Here is a 22,695-nt window from a genome sequence, read left to right as displayed (position 1 = left end):
GGCTTGGTTCTGCCGCAGAATGAACCTGCGGTAACAGAAGCTATTAAGAGGGGAGACAGGGATCGTTGTGTTTTTCACGCTTGGTCTGATGCCAGTAATGAACCCACAGCTCTGTCTGCTGACTGACCAATCTGACCAACAAAACACATACCAATACTGAGACCTCTGCAGAATGCTGGTGGTCTGGCCTTCTTCTGCTGTGACAATAATAATGGGTTAATACCACTGTGTCCATGATGTGGTGGATTAAATGCACTTTCTTCTGTTATTTTAGATAGAAGAGATTATATTGGCTGATAAATGCATTGGCTACTGTTACTGTGAACAAATCTATAAGGATATCTTCAATCAACTACTATTACCAGTTTGTGTTTGAGCTTGAGTTTTAGATAGCTACAGGTAGGTAATCAAGATCATTTACAACCATTAAATGCCTGAATGGAATACTTTCCAGTCGGTTAGGATTGGTAGAACATCAGGGGATTGCGTGCCACAATGTGGCAGTTGCTGGATTTTTTGCCTTCTCCATATTGTCAAACAATCATAGTCCAATATGTGTCTACAGGTGGCCATGTGTTCAGCAGGGCTGTCACAAATAGTCATCTAATTATAAGTCTCTGTGTTGGCAAAGCCGGGAGGGGGGTTGATGACTGGAGCTAGTGGGGCGGAGAGAACTTTGCTGCTGCTGACTGCGATGGAAATTGACAAGACAAGCGCCCCTCTTTTCCCCCCACCATGTTACACTAGGCTGGTTTCACTGTTTGACTGCAGGTATGTATTGTGCTGTGCTGTGCTGGGGGGTGTAGGAGCCTCGCAGGGTGAGCTGTTGGCCCAGCGGAGTGTAAATGGAGCCTTAGGGGTGGTATCCCATGGTGGAACAACACTCTACACGATTCTCTCCCTGGGCCCAGTGTGGATGATGTTTGCTCCCTCCACTGGGACTCATTGGTTGTGTGACTGATGCAGAGCTAGATGCCTGAATCTCCCCAGGCTTCAGTGATTACAGATTGAATTGTCTCCTCTGTCAGGCAAGATGTCTGTGGTCTGTTCACTAGGTGGTGGCAGCCGACAGGGACTTGGATGGGGTTGTTGTGTAAGTATAGGGCCTGGATCTTCAGAATAATGGCTGTATTTGCAGCAGTATATATTGCCCACGCTGTGATTAGCATGTGGTGATCATGCTGAATCACCACAGGCGAGAAAAAGAAAGTTAGCTACTTAGAATTCTGTCATATTCTTCAACTTCAGAAGAACTCTACTTTATCCTCCATGTCTCTCTCCAGTCTTTCCCTCCCACTGAGAGAATGAAATGAGTTTGAAATGAACCAGTGTAGATAAAATGAATTTGATGGATCGAGAATGAGGGAGGACTCAATGTCCCTCTTACCTTTTTAAAAGTCTCTCTCTCATTCTTTCTCTTCCTCAATGTTTTCTCTCATAGTCTATCTCTCTCAATTCTCTCTCTTTCTCTTCCTCAATGTTTTCCCTCATTGTCTATCTCTCTCAATTCTCTCTCTTTATTTTTCTCTCCTTTCTTCATACTTGGATTTGATGTTAATTCTGAATTTTCACTTTGAGCAAGGAAACAAGTGATGATAAACTCTTTTGAATTTTTACTGTTCAGGACTAAACTGAAAAGTAAACGGATCACCACTATAACCACTATTTCCTGTTGTTGTTATCTAGTGTTAATGCTTCAATTGTTTTTACTCCCCCCAACACATTCAGCACTTTCTACTTCATTGTCTACCTATTTTACTATCAAATTCACCCTTCAAATAATCCTAATAATAATAATCATAAGGCTACAATAATAACATATTAAATTAATTTGGTGTGGTTATGATTTCATGTGATAAGTTACATCACATCACATTCAATATTGACAGGCATAAATCATCTTATGATTATGTGTCATTTAGAACTAAATTATGGCATTCCTGTATACACCCTCATCGGATCAAAAACTCAGCCTTCAAAGATACTAGTTTATACAGGAATGCCCAGGTTGACATGGAAATAGATTTTAAGAAACAATTACTGGACCTTTTAAGAGAAAAATGTTACAATTTTACAAATAGGTGAGTAAGCATATTGTCCAAAATGGAGCAGGGAGTCAGGTATTAATTTCAATGAACAATCTGACCCATGAAATCATAACTCGTTATTGAAAAGGAGGAGAGATAATTATTATCATGATATATATAGCAGAAATATGCCCAGCCATGCAGTGTAATAATATGTCATTCAATATTCGCAGTATTATAGCTGTGTGTCACTCAAGTAAGATAGTCAAAGAAAATTACCTTAACGTAGCCTTAGGACCCTGAGGAAATCGGCAGGTCGCTGCAGGAAAGGTGCGTGCAGTGATTTTTATGCGCTGCCTCTGATAGCACGCGTATAGTCCATTTGATAGCGGCTCTATATTCACAGGTAGAGCGGGTTTAGGCATTTACTCCAGGGGACCCTCTCGGGTTTGGCCGCCTTCTCTTTGATTTATCTCACATCTGAACGCGATTTCTCTTCCTTTCACCATTACCTGTCGTTTCGGTGCCAACGCAGGGGCATTTAACCGGCAAAGGGGACATTTGCAAACGTTTTACAAAAGTATGGACCAGTTGTAGATCAAACAAACAGTGAACAACTAAACAGCCGAAGAACGACCCAAAAAGAAGGTGAGTTATTGAGTTATTCAACCAACTTGCACAAGCACCAGAGGTTAATTGTGACAACGTGATATGGCGCGGTCTGAAAAGTTCAAATCTCCTTCGTCACTACTACATCCTTCGTGGTGTAGTAGTGAAGACACATTTATAAGCCTATGAATTGTGAAAGAAAATTACTCAACCTGTTGATTAACTTTAATCTGAGTAGTGTGTGTGTGTGTGTGTGTGTGTGTGTGTGTGTGTGTGTGTGTGTGTGTGTGTGTGTGTGTGTGTGTGTGTGTGTGTGTGTGTGTGTGTGTGTGTGTGTGAGAGAGAGTGTGTGTTAAAGATGGGGGGGTTTAACGGTAGCCTAAATGTGTGAATCTAGGCTACATTAGTCGTTTGGATTTAAAAATATTGATGACGCACTCATTTTGCGCCTATAGGTTACACTTCCAGTTCTTCTAATGAAACAAGATGCTTGATGAAAGCCGATCGTATTTTCGTTGTCTATTTTTACTCGTTTACGTTACATAGACATTTTTTATGGGAGTTTATTAATGAGTTATTTACGTTGCATGGATGTGTAATCTATACCCTGCATTTGTTAGGTAATCCCCACGGGAGGACAGTGTTGATAGACCTCTGGAGAACAGTCATTATCATTTTATTTTATTTTTAAGATATTATATTAAACACTAATTAGCCCAGTTCCCACCCATAGATTCTCACCTATGGTCATGGGTAAATGAAGCCACGTTAGGGCCTGAACCAATTTTTGAATATAATAGAATTGAAACTATGCCAGTCTGTAGTTTCTCTTGTGTTCTAAATTGCACACTGGAGGACTGCATACGTTAGCGATAGAAAGTTGTTCCGCAGATGTAGCACATTACGACAAGAGCTGTCCATTCATTGTGGTGCTGAAAGTTAGAATGGCAATTTTTAGACTGGGTGGTGGTGGCATCACGGGTGATGCAGAGAATAGTAGTAGTAGTTAAAATTGTATTCTAAGGATTGTCATAATCTCTTTGTCTTTTATTCCGGTGGGTCAATTTATTGTCACCCTTTGCACAAAATAGCATGGACATTATTGCTACAATATCAGTGAAGTGTAGCCTACAAGCTAATGCTAATGTCTCTTGAACTTCTCCTCCTTCTTCATTAACATTGCATGCTTGTCCCTTTATCTTGGGGAGTTGAATTGTATTATCCGTTTGAGGGCCTGCCCTTACCCCTCACATGGAACACACACACACACACACACACACACACACACACACACACACACACACACACACACACACACACACACACACACACACACACACACACACACACACACACACACACACACACACACACACACACACACACACACAAACAAACAAACAAATTGGTATTTGTCTGGTTATTCACTCTGTCAGTTTTATTCAATCAAATGAAGCAAATGGAATTAACTTACTCAAAACATATCACCTCTTTGTTCCTCCTTTGGGTATAGGCCTTTATTTGATTTCCTCTACCAATAAAGCATAGTATGCCCACTTCCTATTACACATTCCCCACTATGATACCAGCTTTCAGCCATTAATAAAGTCAGTCATACAGTTTATACTTTAATTTTCTATTTCTTTGAGAGACTAGTCTTTTCATTATTAAATGTGCTGTATCATGGGAAACTCCAGGGGAGGAAGAGGGAAGTACTTGTGTTGACTGTTACCCTTCTACCTCCTCCTGTTGCCTGTCATGGCCGACATCACTCATCCAAATCACAGACTTACACAGGGCATGTCCAGTCATGTGAATGTGGAACTGCATTGCATTTCAATAAAATATCCTTATGCATTATTGATGGAGACATAATACAATGTGTTTATAGCTGGGTAATGATTACAGAAAGGGAGTTGACTAGGGCAGGGACTGGTCATTTCATTCCACTATTGACTGACTGACATGTCTGGGAGGGGTTTTCCCCTCATGCTCATTTCACTGCAAAGGATAAATGTTGGTTTTTCCTGTCTGTCTCAGAGATGGACAGCCACTGGCCTATCAGTTGAACTGATATACAAAAGCCCAAAATCAAGGATAGGGAGGTTGAGAAATGACAGACAGACAGTCTGACGATTGACAGACTGACAGACAGAGAAACTAAAAACGGTAAAACTATGAAAGAAAAAGTAATACTGAGAGTAATGTGCACTTATTTTCCAGATTCATATTTTTACACTATTTTGTGTTGGTGTAATGTATTTGTAATTCAAGACTGGGAGAGGCAAAGTGTGTATATTTCTGAGTGTGTGTGTTTCTCTCCTGATCCCTCCAGCGTATTCCAAGCAGAGCGTCTATATTTCCCTGGAGAGATGTGTCTTCTCTGTGTCTCCCATCTCTTTCTCTCTAAGGGACTGTTGCTACGCCACGTCACTCCACCATTATTGCATTTCTCACTTTTCAGAAGCAAAATGTCTTTCACATTATAAAGGTGTGGAGAGGCGGAGAGGCTGCTTGCTTATTCAGTCTGGTAATGCAGTATCTCAGCCTTGGAAAAGACGAGATAGATTAATATTCATGAGTAGTTATTTTGGAAGGCATTTTTATGCTTCACTGTGGGGGCAAAGTGAGTTTGCCTTGGAAAACACGCCTTTGTGAGGCTGAGAGCTCGTCAGACGTCAATATTCAGTATCAAGACAAATGTGTGCAAATGGTTCTCGGTGGGGGACTGTCTTCTGTAATTAAAGAAGAGCTGACACAGACTCAGACTGTTTCTATGATTGTCTCTCTGTATGTGCTGATGATTGTCTGCACTTTGTTTAAAGGGAAGAAGACAAAGAAGAGGAAAGAAAGGAAGTAAAATAGAGCGAGACAAAGATAAAGAAAAAAGGAAAGATGTTTGAAGTAGGGCCAACAATAAGACAGGTACACAGGGTGAAAGAATGAAGGATGATGACACAGAGAGAGAAACAACACAAAGATAGTAAAGAAGAGAGACAAAAAGAGAGAAAGGGAATGAACGATGGTTTGGGACAATTTTAATTATCAATCTTTCTGGCCTTTCAATCAATAGACTCTATTTACTGGACACATGTTCTAGGCGATGGATGTTTTGGGTAATGACCCATATCCAATGTATGGACTTTGTCCTCCTCAATTGCCATAAGAAGTGAGTTATAATTCATGGCTTCTGCTCCCGGGTCGCCCAGGGGGAATCGATATCAGCGCACCTCCATTGCCAAGATGCCACCTTATCATTGTCCAGGCCATTGTTGTAATGTGGGGCTACTTGGCAAGTTGTTCTCCCTTTAATGTGGAATAACGACAGCTGCACATTTTATTTTTCCGTTTGTTGATTGAGTGCCTTTTTATTGAATTTCCATTTAAGCGGTTGTTTCTCCAAACCTTCCCCTCCTTTCATTTCACAGCAGAGAGACACTCTTCACCGCTGGCATTGGCTGCGCTGACAAATAGAAAACAGAATCTCAGGCAATGTGTCCAATTATTATTATTATTTAAAAAAATGTTTACATACACCTTAGCCAAATACATTTCAACTCACGATTCCCAACATTTAATCCTAGTAAAAATTCCCTGTCTTAGGTCAGTTAGGATCACCACTTTATTTTAAGAATATGAAATGTCAGAATAATAGTAGAGAGAATGATTTATTTAAGCTTTTATTTCTTTCATCACGTTCCCAGTGGGTCAGAAGTTTACATACACTCAATTATTATTTGGTAGCATTCATTGCCTTTAAAATGTTTAACTAGGGTCAAACGTTTCGGGTAACCTTCCACAAGCTTCCCACAATAAGTTTGGTGAATTTTGGTCCATTCCTCCTGACAAAGCTGGTGTAACTGGATCATGTTTGTTGGCCTCCTTGCTCGCACACGCTTTTTCAGTTCTGCCCACACATTTTCTATAGGATTGAGGTAAGGGCTTTGTGATGACCACTCCAAAACCTTGACTTTGTTGTCCTTAAGCCATTTTGCCACAACTTTGGAAGAATGCTTGGGGTCATTGCCCATTTGGAAGACCCATTTGCAACTAAGCTTTAACTTCTTGACTGATGTCTTGAGATGTTGCTTCAAAATATCTACATAATTTTCCTCCCTCATGATGGCATCTATATTTTGAAGTGCATTAGTCCCTCCTGCAGCAAAGCACCCCCACAAGATGATGCTGCCACCCCTGTGCTTCATGGTTGGGATGGTGTTCTTCGGCTTGCAAGCCTCCCCCTTTTCCCTCCAAACATAACGATGGTCATTATGGTCAAACAGTTCTATTTTTGTTTCATCAGACCAGAGGACATTTCTCCAAAAAGTACAATCTTTGTCTCCATGTGCAGTTGCAAACCGTAGTCTGGCTTTTTTTATGGCGGTTTTGGAGCAGTGACTTCTTCCTTGCTGAGCGGCCTTTCAGGTTATGCCAATATAGGACTCGTTTTACTGTGGATATAGATCCTTTTATAAAAATATTTATACTTTGTTTTTATTGGATATAGATACTTTTGTACCTGTTTCCTCCAGCATCTTCACAAGGTACTTTGCTGTTGTTCTGGGATTGATTTGCACTTTTTGCACCAAAGTACGTTCATCTCTAGGAGACAGAACACATCTCCTTCCTGAGCGGTATGATGGCTGCGTCGTCCCATGGTGTTTATACTTGTGTACTATTGTTTGTACAAATGAACGTGGTACCTTCAGGCATTTGGAAATTGCTCCCAAGGATGAACCAGACTTGTGGAGGTCTACAATTTTTTTTCTGAGGTCTTGGCTGATTTCTTTAGATTTTCCCATGATGTCAAGCAAAGAGGCACTGAGTTTGAAGGTAGACCTTGAAATACATCCACAGGTTCGCCTCCAATTGAGTCAAATTATGTCAATTAGCCTATCAGAAGCTTCTAAAGCCATGACATCATATTCTGGAATTTTCCAAGCTGTTTAAAGGCACAGTCAACTGAGTGTATGTAAACTTCTAACCCACTGGAATTGTGAGACAGTGAATTATAAGTGAAATAATCTGTCTGTTAACAATTGTTGGAAAAATGACCCGTGTCATGCACAAAGTAGATTTCCTAAGCGACTTGCCAAAACTATAGTTTGTTAACAAGAAATTTGTGGAGTGGTTGAAAAACAAGTGACTCCAACCTAAGTGTATGTAAACTTCCGACTTCAACTGTACATATGTCCTTAGTCATACCAGGAATCATTAATAGATGGTTATTCATTAGTTTTTGTTCAATTGAGATGGAGATGTGTATAGCTGATGAGTGAGAACTGTGTTAAAACCTGTGTGTGTTACTAACATGCTGTGTTGGTGTGTTGATGTGTTGTGTTATGTTGTGTTCCAGCATCTATCCACAGACATAACAGAATCAGCTAAGAGGTCAGCAGCCTGCAGTCCAGTCAGACAGATCATCATCTGTAACCCCTGACGACAGACCTTTTCACTAAGCCTACCCTACTCAGCCTTATGACTGCCCATCATACTAGCTGACAGGTCCCCAGTATCCCTCTACCTCGCTGATAGTTTTAATACTTCCTGTCTCGCTCTATTAGCCCCTTTAATGCAGTGTCATAAGAATGGCTGACTGGCTGTAGAGCGCGACTGCATCCATCTCCCTGTCTGTCTCCCCACAGACAGGCCCATTCCTCTCTGACAATGGCCTTTTCTCCATTGGATTTGCTCAACTCCTGCGTCCTCTCTTCTCCGTCCTCTCTCACCTCCTTTTGAAAAAGGTCAAAGGTGATCAAGGAGAGGCAACGTGGACGAAAATGCACTTGCATGAAATTAGACTCTCCTTCTCCACTCGCCCATCATTAAGCAAATTACGTTTACAGTGGTGAATCCCCAAATAAATGTTTAAACTGATAAAAACAAATTAAGTTAGTTGTGCAAGACATTTTATAGATAAAACGATAAGTAGCATATTGTTTTTAAATGTGTGCATGCTTTTCTCCTCTGACAATACAAAAGCTGATTTCAAAAGGGGTGTGGCAGATTTTAGAACTCTTCCAAAAAAGACTCAGGTAGGATACACATTACTTTCCTTGATGAAAGGTGGCTGTCGAAGAAGGGTGAGCACTGTTCCGTTCACCTAACGAATTGACATCTCCTCGACCACTCGACCACTTATCGATTTCCAGGTCATGGAGGACAGAGGAGAAAGGGTGGAGGACAAACTTTTGTCCAAATCAGAAAAGGCCACAGTCTGCGATTAGAGTCTGGATATTCAGTGGAACACAGGTATATCTAAAGTCTACTCTTCATACTTATGATGAGGTCTGCCGCAGGTAGAGATCGATTCATCCCACTTTGAGTTTCCAGATTCAGCCATATGTCCTAAGCTTCATCTATCTTCCCCTTAGGGACGGCAAAGGGCCACACAAGGTCAGAGTGGACTTTCATCCCAGGTCAGTCTCTCTGCTCTAGGGAGGTTTCACACCAGCTTTACACAGTCAGATTAGTGATAGAGGCCATGCTCCTTACGGCCCTTGTCAACTGTGTGACCTCCTGTGAAGGATATCCTCCCTCAGGGACCTTTCAGTGGAACGTTCAAGAACAGGCACGCACACAACACCCCAGGCCACTATCATTACATCTGGGTGGGTAGTTATTCATGGGAAGAGTTGATTTGATGTCTGTTCTTGCTGTGTGTGCATTTCCCTCACTACTACCGTGTGTGTGTGTTTTTGGTTTTACTCTCCTTGTGTGGGCCAGATGCCCTCACAAGGACAGTAAAACAAGGAAAATTCTGGGACATTTCGCCGGTCCCCACAAGGAAATCTTTTACTTTAGGGTTAGGTTTAGGGTTTAGGGTTACAATTAGGGCTAGGGTTAGTGATTTGGGGTTAAGGTTAGGGGTTAGGGAAAATAGGATGTTGAATGGGAATCAATTGTTTAGTCCCCACAAGGATAGTAAAACAAACATGTGTGTGTGTGTCCTCCTTCTCTGCTCTGAGGGTGCGATTCAATAGTACTCTTCAGTGTCCCAGGAGACTTCCTGCTGGGCCCACTGATTTGGTCTCCAAATCTTCAAGAGGAAATAGCCAGTGGCAGACACTTCCTGTACTTACACTCTCCTTCAGCTCCCTGGCACCTGCTGATCAGTCATCACACACCAATGTATGTCTCTGAGATGCGTGAGATGCATGTGGAGGAAATGTCATTGTCCTAGCTGACCTGGTTGAGGAACAGAGTTACAGTACCATCTTCCGTCAATGATAGTGTTGGTCAATTTCTTCAACAGTTGGTCAGGTCTATATAATTATCAAACTTATATATTGGTAGTAGAAAGGAAACACAGACTCTTTGTTTAAGTATTAAAAATGATCCTTTAGTAATACAATTGTAGGCAGAAGTTGGTACAGAGTACAGTATATGATAGCTCTCCCCAGGTTCTGCAAGGGGTTCTGCAAGGGGTCTAAGACATCCTGCAACTTATATAGCTCAAAAGGATGCTCGACCGAAACCTGACACTTCACCACAGATACAGGGTGACATTTCACAGCAGGTGAAAGCATCTTCTGACAGTTGTGAATTCCATCAGGCCTGCGGTGGCTTTGTATTCTCAGAAAACCAGTCGTCGTCTCAGAACCTCAGCCAGCCACGGTGGGACGCAAACAGGAAGAGTGTGAACTTAGGCGGTTCTGCCCCTCTAAAGGCATCTGCAGGGCACAACACTCAAAACAGATTTCACACACACACACACACACACACACACACACACACACACACACACACACACACACACACACACACACACACACACACACACACACACACACACACACACACACACACACACACACACACACACACACACACACACACACACACACACACACACACACACACACACAAGTTATTAACCCATTAAAAGGTATGGGGTCTATACCTAACCCCTTCAATAGCCTGCATGCAATAGCTATTCATGATATACAGTACAGCTCCGTGTGTCACGACTTCCGCTGAAGTCGGTCCTTCTCCTTGTTCGGGCGGTGCTCGGCGGTAGACGTCACCGACCTTCTAGCCATCACTGATCCATTTTTCATTTTCCATTGGTTTTGTCTTGTGTTCCTTCACACCTGGTTCCAATCCCATCAATTACATGTTGTGTTTTTAACCTTCTGTTTCCCCTCATGTCCTTGTCGGAGATTGTTCGATTGTATGTTTGTGTATTATGTGTTGGTGCGCGACGGGTTTTGTACCCGCTTTTTATTATTTTGTAATTTTGGTTTTGGAGTTTTGTGAAGCACTGAAACTTCTTGTCAATAGGGGGAAGCTATTTTCACTTTGGAAAAAATCGTGCCCAATTTAACCTGTTTGGGCTGCAAGGGGCAGTATTGAGTAGCCAGATAAAATGTGCCCATTTCAAACGGCCTCGTACTCAATTCTTGCTCGTACAATATGCATATTATTATTACTATTGGATAGAAAACACTCTCTAATTTCTAAAACCGTTTGAATTATTTCTCTGAGTGAAACAGAACTCATTCTGCAGCACATTTCCTGACCCGGAAGTGGAAAGTCTGAAATCGATGCTCTGCTTTTCTTCCTGCCTATACGTAAGAGTCTACGTTCACTTCATAGACCTTCCCCTGGGTGTCAAGAGGCTGAGAGAGAAGAAATTTCGTGTTTATCTTGGTCTGACGTTGAATACAGGCTCTTTGTATGACGTGTCCCTCATTTCCGGTACTCTGAGGAGCGCGCGCTGGACAGTGGGATTGCCTTCTGTTTAGCTGCCGTTATGGACGACCAATATCTCCGGCTTTGATTTTATTTGATACATGTGACCATATCATCGTAAAGTATGATTTTTCAATATAGTTTAATCAGATTATTGAATTTTTTTCGGGAGTTTTGCCGTGTTCCGTTCTCTTCCGTTTGTTGACATGGAGAGATCCGTGCCACCCGGCTAGCGCGCGTGCTAAATGAAGAGGGAAAGTGTCCGTTCTGAATCCAAACAACGACTGTTCTGGACAAAGGACACCTTGTCCAACATTCTGATGAAAGATCAGCAAAAGTAAGACCCAATTTATGATGTTATTTCATATATCTGTCGTAGTCGCCGGCGCCCAAGTGTTTCTGGCTATTGTGCTAAGCTAATATAACGCTATATTGTGTTTTCGCTGTAAAACACTTGATAAATCGGAAATATTGTCTGGAATCACAAGATGCCTGTCTTTCAATTGCTGTACACTATGTATTTTTCCGAAATGTTTTATGATGAGTATTTCGTTATTTGGCGTTGGTGTTTGTAATTTTTCTGTCTGCTTTCGGTGCAATTTCTGACTGTAGCTGCAATGTAAACTATGATTTTTACCTGAAATATGCACATTTTTCTAACAAAACATATGCTATACAATAAATATGTTATCATTCTGTCATCTGATGAAGCTGTTTCTTGGTTAGTGGCTATTTATATCTTTATTTGGTCGAATTTGTGTTAGCTACTGATGGAGTGAAAAACTGTTGGAGTAAAAAAAGTGGTGTCTTTTGCTAACGTGGTTAGCTAATAGATTTACATATCTTGTCTTCCCTGTAAAACATTTTAAAAATCGGACATGTTGGATGGATTCACAAGAATTATACCTTTCACATGCTGTATTGGACTTGTTAATGTGTGAAAGTTAAATATTTAAAGAATATATATTTTGAATTTCGCGCCCTCCACTTGAGCTGGCTGTTGTCATAAGTGTACCGACGTCGGGCTGCAGCCATAAGAAGTTCGGCCTCGTACTCTATTCTAGATCATACAATATGCATATTATTATTACTATTGGATAGAAAACACTCTCATGTTTCTAAAACTGTTTGAATTATATCTGTGAGTAAAACAGAACTCATTTGGCAGCAAACTTCCAGACAGGAAGTGAAAATTCTGAAAATGGGGCTCTGTTTCAGGGCCTGCCTATTCAATTGCCTTATATTTATCGATATGCATGCACTTCATACGCCTTCCACTAGATGTCAACAGGCAGTGGAAGGTGGAATGGGGTGTTTAGCTTGATCTGAGGTCGAATGAGAGCTTTTGGAGTGGCAGGTCAGGAATTTCCTTTGTCTACCAAGGCGCGAGGCGGAGCTCGACATTAGCTTCTGAAAAGCTTTCGGTTTACATGGCGAATATCTCCGGCTCTGATTTTATTTGATACATGTGATAATAACATCGTAAAGTAGGTTTTTTCAACTGAGTTTTATCAGTTTATTCAACGTTTATTGGGACTTTTGGAGTTTTCCATTCTTTGTGTCAAGAGAGGGTGGGAACGTTATCAACCTTGGCTAGCATTGTGGCGTGAATTCGACAGAAGAAAAGGACATTCTAAAACCAAACAACGATTTATTCTGGACCAAGGACTCCTTGTACAAGATTCTGAAAGTAAGAACAATTTATGATGTTATTTCGTATGTCTGTGTAAATTGTTGAGTCCTATTCTTCGCCGTTTTGGTGAGTGCTGTCTCGTAATAACGCAAGCTGTATGTTATGGTAAAGTTATTTTAAAAAATCTAACACGGCGGTTGCATTAAGAACCAGTGTGTCTTTCATTTGCCATACAACAAGTATTTTTATGTAAAGTTTATGATGAGTTCTTTGGTCAGATTAGGTGAGTGTCCAAAATAGCTCCGGACATTCTGGGGAAATGTTGCTACATATTCACAATGTATAACCACGGTTTGCAGCTCTAAATATGCACATTTTCGAACAAAACATAAGTGTATTGTATAACCTGATGTTATAAGACTGTCATCTGATGAAGTTGTTCAAGGTTAGTGATTAATTTTATATCTTTTGCTGGTTTTTGCGATAGCTACCTTTTGCGGTGAATAAATGCATTTGTGTGTTTGGCTATTGTGGTAAGCTAATATAATTCTATATTGTGTTTTCGCTGTATAACACTTAAAAAATCGGAAATATTGGCTGGATTCACAAGATGTTTATCTTTCATTTGCTGTACACCATGTATTTTTCATAAATGTTTTATGATGAGTATTTATGTATTTCACGTTGCTCTCTGTAATTATTCTGGCTGTTTCGGTGCTATTTGTGATGGTAGCTGCAATGTAAAATTATGATTTATACCTCAAATATGTACATTTTTCGAACAAAACATAAATGTATTGTATAACATGTTATAAGACTGTCGTCTGATGAAGTTGTTTCTTGGTTAGTGACTAATTTTATCTCTATTTTGTGGGTTTTGTGAAAGCTACCTATGCGGTGGAAACATGGTGAAAATATGCGGTTGAGTGTTTGGCTATTGTGGTTAGCTAATATAAATACATCTTGTGTTTTCGCTGTAAAACATTTTAAAAATCGGAAATGATGGCTGGATTCACAAGATGTTTATCTTTCATTTGCTGTATTGGACTTGTGATTTCATGAAAATTATATTATATGATATCCCTGTCTAGGCTATGCTAGTCAGCTTTTTTGATGAGGATGCTCCCGTTTCCGGGATGGGTATCACTGAAAGGATAAACAACTCCGTTTATACCAAGTTCGATTCTCCTGCGCCTGTCTTCCCTTCCACCAACACGCACCCATTACACCGTGCCATTAGGTTTGTGTGGGTGTCAGTTGTAAATTGCATATTTTAGGCTGGTCACTGGTTTGGTGGTGGTAGAGCACCTTTGCCTGCGGCCAAAATCAAATCAATCAAATTTTATTTGTCACATGCGCCGAATACCGTGAAACGCTTACTTCCAAGCTCTTAACCAACAGGGAAGACACTTGCCAGTTGTTCCGCTCATGCTCTGAGTACACGTCCTGGTAATCCATCTGGCTTCGCGGTCTTGTGAATGTTGGCCTTTTTAAAGGTCTTGCTCACATTGTCTATCGAGTGCGTGATCACACAGATGTCCGGAACAGCTGGTGATCTCATGCATGCTTCAGTGTTGCTTGCCTCGACGCGAGCATAAAAAGCATTTAGCCCGCCTGGTCAGTTCGTGGCTGGATTTCCCTTTGTAGTCAGTAATAGTGTAGTAGGATTTAATCTTAGTCCTGTATTGATGCTTTGCCTGTCTGTTGGTTCATCTGAGGGTATGTGCGGGTGTTGCCTGTAATCCATGGCTTCTGGTTGGGATATGTACGTACGGTCACTGTGGGGACGATGTCGTCGATCGACTTATTGATGAAGCTGGTGACAGCGGTGGTATACTCCTCAATGCCATTGGATGAATCCTGGAACATTTTCCAGTCTGTGCAAGGAAAACAGTCCTGTAGCGTAGTGTTAGAAGTTCACCTAGGGGTCATGATTGGGGCTGTACCAAATTATTATTTGAATAATTGATTACGCTTATGTTGTTTTAATAGAAAGGGAGGGGTTATACGACCCCTCCCTCTTTACATTTATAGACTACATCTGTAGACTACAGATTGACAATACATATACATTATGAGGTTTCAATATTGTTCCACAGTTGTTTTCTAGTTCTCTCTCTCTCTCTCTCTCTTATAAAGAGACCCCTCTGAGAAATGTGTGACTGAGACAGAACTCTGCAGGGGAGTGTAGGAGATAAGACTACTCAGACATTCCACTATAAATCAACTTGGACATTTACTGCTAAGCTTTTAGATAACACACTAAAAGCCTTGTTTATATAGCTTTGTAGGTATGGTTTTGGTCTCATGAGTAAAAGATGATGACATAGGTAGTAACATCACGAGGGCTGGATTTCGGGTTAGATAAAATAACATGGGACCTTTTCTTTGATGCAGAACTTACTTGGAAACAAGTGTGCTATGTTCCTGATTGTCAACTTCTGTCTGCAATTGCATTAATAAATGTTTTTGAATGATTTAATTAAAGATATTGTCATAATGCTAATTTCACCAATGATCCAATGATTTACAAGGACCAAAGAACAAACCCTAACAGTAGCATCCGTGTCATCTGACCACTTCCATATTGAATGAGTCACAGGTACTTCCTGCTTTCGTTTTTGCTTGTAAGCAGGAACCAGAAGGATATAATTATGGTCATATTTTCAAAATGGAGGGCGAGGGAGAGCTTTGTACGCATCTCTGTGTGTGGAGTAAAGGTTGTCTAGAGTATATTTTAGTCTGGTTGCACATGTGACATGCTGCTATAAATGAGGTAAAGCAGATTTACGTTTTCCTGCATTAAAGTCTCCGGCCACTAGGAGCACCGCTTCTGGATGAGCATTTTCATGTTTGCATATGTCCTTATACAGCTTGTTGAGTGCGGTCTTAGTGCCAGCATCAGCTTGTGATGGTAAATAGACGGCTACGAAAACTATAGATGAAAACTTTCTTGGTAGATAGTGTGGTCTACATGTTATCATGAGGTACTCTACGTCAGGCGAGCAGTACCCCGAGACTACCTTAATATTAGACATTGCGCACCAGCTGTTATTGAAAAATAGACACACAACACCACCCCTCGTCTTACCAGACGTAGCTGTTCTGTCCTGCCAATACACGGAAAACCCAGCCAACTGTATAAGCAGGTAGCCTAGTGGTTAGAGCATTGGGCCAGTAACCGAAAGGTTGCTGGATTGAATCCCTGAGCTGACAAGGTAAAAATCTGTCATTCTGCCCCTGAACACTGTTCCCCGGGCGCCGAAGATGTGCATGTCAATTATGGTAGCCACCAGCAACTCTTTGATTCAGAAGAATTGAGTTAAATGCGGAAGACACATTTCAGTTGAATGCATTCAGTTGTACAACCGACTAGGTATCCCCCTCTCCTTATTATCCATGTCATCGTTCAGCCACTGCTCGGTTAAACATAAGATATTACAGTTTTTAATGTCCCATTGGTAGGGTAGTATCAAACGGACCTCACCCAGTTTATTCTCCAGTGATTGCACGTTGGCTAATAGAACGGATGGTAGAGGCGTGTTACCCACTCACCGGTTAATTCTCACAAGACACCCTGATCTCCGCCCCCTGTATTTCCTTATTTTCTTCATGCTAATGAGAAGGATTTGGGCCTTGTCTGGGAGTAACGTTATATCCTTTGCATCCGACTCATTCAAGAAAAAATCTTCATCCAGTTCGAGGTGAGTATTCGCTGTTCTGATATCCAGAAGCTCTTTTCGGTCATAAGAGACGGTAGCGTCAACATTATATACAAAATAAGTTACAAACAATGCGAAAAAACAATCAAAATAGCACAATTGGTTAGGAGCCCGTAAAACGGCATCCCCTCCGGTGCCATTCTGTTCAATATCTACTGATATAGGTCTTTAAATGTTCTGATATGTTTTCTGCTGGGTACACATCCATGTATCATCCATGTATCTCCTAAAGCTCATATGGTTTTGTTGAAACTAAATCCTTGATATTTCCTGGCCCCTGACCTTATGATTGCTGATCATTCTACCATATTAAAGGGCTGAGATGTATCGGTCTCTGCTGTGGTTTTGGACCAAGCCAGGGTGAGAGAGGGGGAACAGTGAAGGCACTGAAGTGAAAAAGCTGATTCTCCTCCATGCTTCACGCCCCAGTGCCTACATGTGATCTGTCTGCTGTGGTGTAGTGAGGGTTCCTGCTCTCTGATATTGGCAATCTGTTAGGGAGTAAGAGGGGATGCTTCCCCCTGTCACATGACTTGTAGGAGGAATGGATAATCCACATCCCTGTTTTACTCAATCTGCAACTGGATGTTGAACACCTAAACCAGTATTGATGCATGAGTATACAGTACATTAATAAAAGAGCAAGAAATCCCATTATATACAGTATTTGAAACCTGATGTGGGATTCTGCATGTAAACCTCGTGAGATATTGTAAGACATATACATGTTAGATAGATATCAGCATGGACAAGGCCTTGCTGTGTGCAGACATCTGTTTTGTGTGCCTGTATGTGTGTAGGCATTTGCCTATGTGGTGTGCATGTGTAACAGTATAGCTTCCGTCCCTCTACTCGTCCCTACCTGGGCTCGAACCAGGGACACTCTGTACGCATCGACAACAGCCACCCTCGAAGCATCGTTACCCATCACTCCACAAAAGCCGCGGCCCTTGCAGAGCAAGGGGAACAACTACTTCAAGGTCTCAGAGCGAGTGACGTCACCGATTGAAACGCTATTAGCGCGCACCCCGCTAACTAGCTAGCCATTTCACATCGGTTACACATGCTTGTCGTGTGTGTTTGTGTAGTGGAGGAACAGTGCCTCCATGATTCAGGCTCTCTGGTGGTAGTGGTGGCAGGTAAACTCATTATGGTAATGAGACGCTGGGGATAATGCTGAACCATTTAATCTTTACCTGTCTCCTAATAATAATAATACATTTTGTTGTAAGGGCTTTTCACGACAACCAAAGTAAATTGACATAAACTAAAATTAGGCAAACTATTAGAATTTTAAGAAATGGCGGAGTAATTTCTGCATATTGCACCTTTAAAATAAGTAAGTAACTAAAAGTACACTAAATATACGGACAGACTAACCATGAAGAACACTAAACACGATGACAGTGAACTAGACAGATGATGAAAGCTAAGACAACAGAGAATCTGGGTAAGCCTGTGTGAAGAGGTGTCTTTAGTGTGCAATATGTGTATTTTATTTGATTTATTTCACCTTTATTTAACAAGGTCGGCCAGTTGAGAACAACTTCTCATTTACAACTGCGACCTGGTATGAATTGTGATCAGTGGCGGTTTTGGCTTGTAAATCTTGTTGGGGCAAAATAAAATGTGGGATGCATGCAAGCAAAGCCACTACACAACAACACTAAACAATACATTAATTGCACTATAACAGTGACAAACGATGCCCACAAACTGTTAGGGCCTACATAAAGCTGTCCCAACAGCAGAGTTCCAACAGCAGTCCCAACACCCGCTACCCCTGGCTATCAGTGGAGCCTTGTCTGGCAGCGAAACAGTTCATTCAGCCTCATACGTTATTAGCCTTTTCCCTGCCTGTACTGTTACCTTTTTGGAGTCCCTGTGTAGGACTTTCTGCCTGTCCCTGGACGCAGCTACCTGCCTCCTCCCGTTGTCCTTTAGTAATAAACACCTGCTGCGCCCTGCGCTTGAAACCAGCACTCTGTTTTCCATCGTATTCATTACAATTACATTTCTCCAAATCAGGTTTTATAGGCTACCTGCACCACAAAGTCAGAACAGTATGCAAAATTAACAGGTGAAAAAAAACAAATTTTTAGTGTGAGGCACATGGGCTATTAACAGTTTACTACACACACAACATGCAGTTAGTATTACTTTCTTAGCTACTGTATATATAGCTCCATGGCAAATTACATCATTTATGCAGCAACATGTAAGACATTTTTGGACTCACCTTGTTATGATGTGCTCACTTGAACAAGAAGGTGGTGCGGCGGTCCTTCGTGGGAAAATGATGTCATCGAAGAAAGAGAAACAGGCATGATTTACAAATCCAAGTTGGATGACCGTTCAAAATGTATTTCCCAGTCTGAGCTCATTTATTCCCGACTTCCCAGTTGCAATACTTGCAGTTAGCCACTGTCACTGAATCCTTCCAAATCACTCATTGTTCCATTTGTGATTTCCAACTTGTTGTGTAAAGTTTATGTCCAATGGCCGATGAGCACTGATACGTTTTATCTATAATATCTCTTCATTATTTCTCCTAATTTGACAAGGATTAAAAAGGATTTGCCAGTAGATTGTTGAATTGATTCAAGATGATGACTGCTAGCTAAAATTTTGAAAGTAAGATGTTGACATGATCAGTCCAATCATAGCTACTGTACATATAATGTGATTTGACGTCTTTTCATCTGTGGCCAATGACCTTGAGCCTTCTTGGAAGGGTACTACTAATGTAATTCTATGGCAGGAGCCAAAGGGCTTGAATTTCCGATGTCTACCCTTACTACTTAGCCGTGAAGTAGTGTCTCCCTGAGTGACAGAACACTGAGCCAATCACGGCGCTACGCTCCTATTTTCTGCTGGCTTGCCCCACCACCACAGAAAGCACTGAGCTAGGCTGAAACACCTGCATTTTGCAGCTGCCTTTCTCAAGAAAACAAAAAATAAACATTTTGTATGCGGCTTTATTAACTCAATGATATATATATTTTTTTACATTGTTTGCAAACTGATATGTGACTCGTATTAATGCCAAAATAACATGCAAAACAGGCAAGATGGGGCTAAAAATGTGCGTCTCAAAACAGGTGACGGGTCGCGAGTGATGACGGCTCACCACTGATAGTGATGTTCTGACATGGAGAGGGAGTTCCAGAGTTGGGGAGATGCACTGCTTAAAGCTCGGTCTCCCATGGTGTGAAAGCCTGGTGAGAGGAGCGCAGTGTAGGACATGAAGGTCAGTCAATGCGGGAACATTACAGCTGGTGCTTAAAGCTAGTGAGGGAGATATGAGTCTCCAGCTTCAGAGATTTTTGCAGTTCGTTCCAGTCATTGGCAGCAGAGAACTGGAAGGAAAGACGACCAAAGGAGGAATTGGCTTTGGGGGTGACCAGTTGGAGCGCGTGCTACGAGTGGGTGCTGCTATGGTGACCAGTGAGCTAAGATAAGGCAGGGCTTTACCTAGCAGAAACTTGTAGATAACCTGTAGCCAGTGGGTTTGGCGACGAGTATGAAGCGAGGGCCAACCAACGAGAGCGTACATGTTGCAATGGTGGATAGTGTATGGGGCTTTGGTGACAAAACGGATGGCACTGTGATAGACTGCATCCAGTTTGTTGAGTAGAGTGTTGGAGGCTATTTTATAGATGACATCACCGAAGTCGAGGATAGGTAGGATGATCAGTTTTACGAGGGTATGTTTGGCAGCATGAGTGAAGGATGCTTTGTTGCGATATAGGAAGCCGATTATAGATTTAATTTTGGATTGGAGATGCTTAATGTGAGTCTGGAAGGAGAGTTTACAATCTAACCAGACACCTAGGCAATTGTAGTTGTCCACGTTTTCTAAGTCAGAGCCATCCAGAGTAGTGATGCTGGATGGACGTGCGAGCAGGTGCGGGCAATGATCGGTTGAATAGCATGCATTTAGTTTTACTTGCGTTTAAGAGCAGTTGGAGGCCACGGAAGGAGAGTTGTATGGCATTGAAGCTCGTCTGGAGGTTAGTTAACACAGTGTCCAAAGAGGGGCCAGAAGTAAACAGAATGGTGTCGTCTGCGTAGAGGTGGATCAGAGAATCACCAGCAGCAAGAGCAACATCATTGATGTATACAGAGAAGAGAGTCGGCCCAAGGATTGAACCCTATGGCACCCCCCATAGAGACTGCCAGAGGTCCGGACAACAGGCCCTCCGATTTGACACACTGAACTCTATTTGAGAAGTAGTTGGTAAACCAGGCGAGGCAATCGTTTGAGAAACCAAGGCTGTCGAGTCTGCCAATAAGAATGTGGTGATTGACAGAGTCGAAAGCCTTGGCCAGGTCGATGAATACGGCTGCTCAGTAATCTCTCTTATCGATGGCTGTTATGATGTCGTTTAGGACCATGAGCGTGGCTGAGGTGCACCCATGACCAGCTCTGAAATCAGATTGCATAGCGGAGAAGGTTTGGTGTGATTCGAAATGGTCGGTAATATGTTTGTTAACTTGGCTTCCGAAGACCTTAGAAAGACAGGGTAGGATAGATATAGATAACATTCTCTTATCTGTTTAGCTATGTTTTTCTCCCACTGGTATTATTTCCAAATTACATATTTTTTATTTTCTGTACAGTGTCTCTCTTCTATCACTTTTGGTGTATCTATTTTTCCACTGTACAAAACATTGTAAATATTTGAAAGAATAGAGCACTCAGAGAAGTCAGAGAAACATTATTTTAATTTAGGGTGAATCTTTTCTGTCCTAGATTCAGGGCTGACACGGTAATTGTATAGTCATTTAACCACTTTGAAAATAAAATGAAATGACCGTTATAATCATTAAGAAACTACAAGTTGTCTTTCAATCATCTCTCTACTGTCTTGAGCTCACACTCTTGCTAACGAACTTGAAACATTGTATAAAGGTCTGGCCTGCACTCTTGCAGAAGGTGTGGGGTGATCATGTGAGTCAGATAGAAATCAACTTTTCTCATCCCTTTTCCTTTGGTCCTTCACTCAAAAAGGTTTTGGTAAGTTGTTGGTGTTGGCAACAATTACTGTGTTAAGTGAGTGGAGGCGAGCAGATTGACTGTGGTGCCGAGAATCTGCCAGTGGGTGCCAAGGCATCTCAGGAATCTGGCCTTCCATGAGAGAATGTGAACCAGGAGAGAGCAGTTTTTTCCACAGATGGCTGATCAGTAAAACCAACTGGCTGCTCCTCTTCTACACCCTGGCCATGTCACTGTGGCTCACACTACCCAAGGAAGAGGTAGGAGGGGGAAGGGGATGTTTGGCAGGAAAGTGAGCATGCATTATTTTCCTACAAATCAGCCTGAGAAATTGATTTATCAAACAGGAGATTGTGTCATGGCAGCAGGAGGGTGCCAGAAAGAAAGATGACATGCAGTGGGGTGTGTTTCTGAAAACGCATGCAAAATGACAAAAGTAAGCTGCTAGGTGACACACAAATATATTGAGGCACACAAACATGTTCACACTCAGACTTGGGTGCACACACGCATGTGTGCACACATACAAACACACACCATACTTCCTCTGAGGGAACATGTATCAGCTGTAGCATTGCAAAGGGAGGGTATATTATTGGAAACGTTTTAACCTGATGAGGACAGAGGGCGCTGTTTTCACTTTGGAGGAAAAATGTGCCCAATTTAAACGGCCTTGTACTCAATTGTTGCTCGTACAATATGCATATTATTATTACTATTGGATAGAAAACACTCTCTAGTTTCTAAAACCGTTTGAATTTTGTCTGTGAGTAAAACAGAACTCATTTGGCAACACACTTTCTGACCAGGAAGTGGAAAGTCTGAAAATTATGCTCAGTTCAAGGGCCTGCCTATAAATGGGCATGATACGTATGAGTATACATGCACGTCATACACCTTCCCCTAGATGTCAAGAGGAAGTGAGAGAAGAAATGAAGTGTTTATCTTGGTCTGAGGTGGAATTAATCCTCTTGGCACGACGAGTCATCCATTTCCTGTTTTCTGGAAAGC

The 22,695-nt window shown here is 41.7% G+C and overlaps 1 protein-coding gene across 1 annotated transcript in view; it reads left to right on the top strand.

Moving 5' to 3' along the window:
* The first annotated feature begins 2,365 nt into the window (after nucleotides 1-2,365).
* Nucleotides 2,366-22,695, top strand: part of LOC129815288 (roundabout homolog 1-like) — a 270,600-nt gene continuing 250,270 nt past the window's right edge. Inside the window, exon 1 of the mRNA XM_055868963.1 lies at nucleotides 2,366-2,675. The gene's annotated coding sequence lies outside the window, so the exon portion shown is untranslated. The remainder of the gene's footprint in view (nucleotides 2,676-22,695) is intronic.

This window comes from Salvelinus fontinalis, chromosome 2 (genome assembly GCF_029448725.1).
Source record: "Salvelinus fontinalis isolate EN_2023a chromosome 2, ASM2944872v1, whole genome shotgun sequence".
Lineage (NCBI taxonomy): Eukaryota > Metazoa > Chordata > Actinopteri > Salmoniformes > Salmonidae > Salvelinus > Salvelinus fontinalis.
The sequence above is the reverse complement of the archived record's forward strand: the minus strand, read 5'-3'. Positions and strand labels throughout refer to the sequence as shown.